We start from the raw sequence: 1,906 nt of genomic DNA, 5'->3' as shown, positions 1-1,906 counted from the left end.
TTAAGGGCCCCACTAATCCCAATCTCCCCAAGCAAGGCCATCTCATGGATGGCCTTCTGTTGCTCCACCAGCCTCTTGAGCATCAGATATGGGGAGTTCCACTGAGTCTTCACATCCTGCATGATTTTGTGCTGCAGGATGCTCATCTCTGCCTGTTTGTCCTGCAGCATCTTGCCCCCCTTAAGACTCCCTTGGAAATAGCCCACCACCTTCCTGCATTGTGAAATAAACTGGCTGGTTGTGATGGTGCCATCACCAGCAGTCCTGTCCCGCTCCAAGGCATCCCTGACTACAAGGTGGAACTCATTTGCCACACAGCAGATGCCAACAAACTTGGCATCACATACCGCCTTGACCATATTTGCTCCATTACTAGTGACCATGAACCCACTTGTAAGCTCACCCTGCTCAATGAGCCACCCCTGTACCAAGTGATTCATGGCCCCTATATTTTATAGATTTCATTGATTTCATAGACATAAGGCCTTTAAGGGACCTCGGAAGATCATCAAGTCCAGCCCCCTGCCCCATGGGCAGGAAGTCAGCAGGGATCATAGGATCCCAGCAAGATAGACATCCAAATATCTCTTGAAGGCATTCAAGGTAGGTGCTTGAACCACCTCTGGCAGCAGTCTATTTCAAACCTTGGGGGCTTGGACAATAAAGAAGTTCTTCTTTATGTCCAGCCTGAAATGGTTATGGAGGAGTTTGTGACCATTCAACTTTGTCATCCCTTGGGGCACTCTGGTGAACAGATGTGCCCCCAGATCCTGGTGAACACCCCTAATAAATTTATAGGTGGCCACCAGATGACCCCTGAGCCTGCACTTTTCCAGTCTGAAGAGCCCCATGGCTCTCAGCCTCTCATCATAGGGTCTGTTTTCCTGACCTTTGATCATGTGTGTGGCTCGCCTCTGCACTCTCTTAAGCTTCTTCACATCCTTTTGAATTGTGGAGCCCAAAATTGGACGCAGCACTCCAGCTGTGGCCTCACCAAGGCCGAGTACAAAGGGAGAATGATGTCCTGGGATTTTCTTGAGAAGCATCTGTGGATGCAAGCCAGTGTTTTGCTCACTTTCCTAGCTGCAGTATCACAATGAAGGCTCATGTTCATCTGTGGTCGATCATGATCCCCAAGTCCCTTTTGCCCATAGTGCTAGCCAGCTTAGCACTGCCAAGCCTATAAGGATGTTGCAGGTTTCTTTCCAAGGTGGAGAACCTTGCATTTTTTGGTGTTAAACACCATCAGGTTCTCATCTGCCCATTTCCTGAGCCTGTCCAGGTCAGCCTGGATCACCCTCCTGTCCTCAGGTATGGACACTTTACCCCAGAGTTTGCTGTCATTGGCAAACTTGACGAGTCCACTTCTGATACCAATGTTCACATCATTAATGAAGATGAATAGTGTAGCCCCTAGGACAGAGACTTGAGGGACCCCACTGGTCGCAGCACACCATGATGATTGACTTTCATCAACAACTACCCCCCGGATCCTAACACAGAGCCAATTCTCCAGCCAGTGGATCGTGGTGAGGCCAAGGCTTCAGTTAGTCAGGTTTGCTAAGAGGTGATCATGGGATAACAGATCGAAGGCCTTTTTGAAGTCAAGACATCAATCTCTTCTCCCTTGTCCAGGTGATAGGTGACCTGGTCATAAAAGGAAATAAGATTGGTCAGGCAAGTGTGATTGGTCAAGCAAGACTGGTCAAGCAGTTGCTGTGTGAGACTTGTCCATCACCTTGGCTTGAAAGAGAGCCCACCGACGTCCTGACTGGTCACACCAGTGTCCTGTGAGGGAGAGGTAGGCATGATCTCCACGCTGGCTGCTCCAGATGTTCAAGGTGAAGTGTAAGGCCACCTATGGACCAGACTTGCACAGTTCCTCCCTCAAGTACTCCTGTATGCT

This window comes from Alligator sinensis, unplaced genomic scaffold (assembly GCF_000455745.1).
Source record: "Alligator sinensis unplaced genomic scaffold, ASM45574v1 scaffold798_1, whole genome shotgun sequence".
Taxonomy (NCBI): domain Eukaryota; kingdom Metazoa; phylum Chordata; order Crocodylia; family Alligatoridae; genus Alligator; species Alligator sinensis.
Note: the sequence above shows the minus strand (reverse complement) of the source record.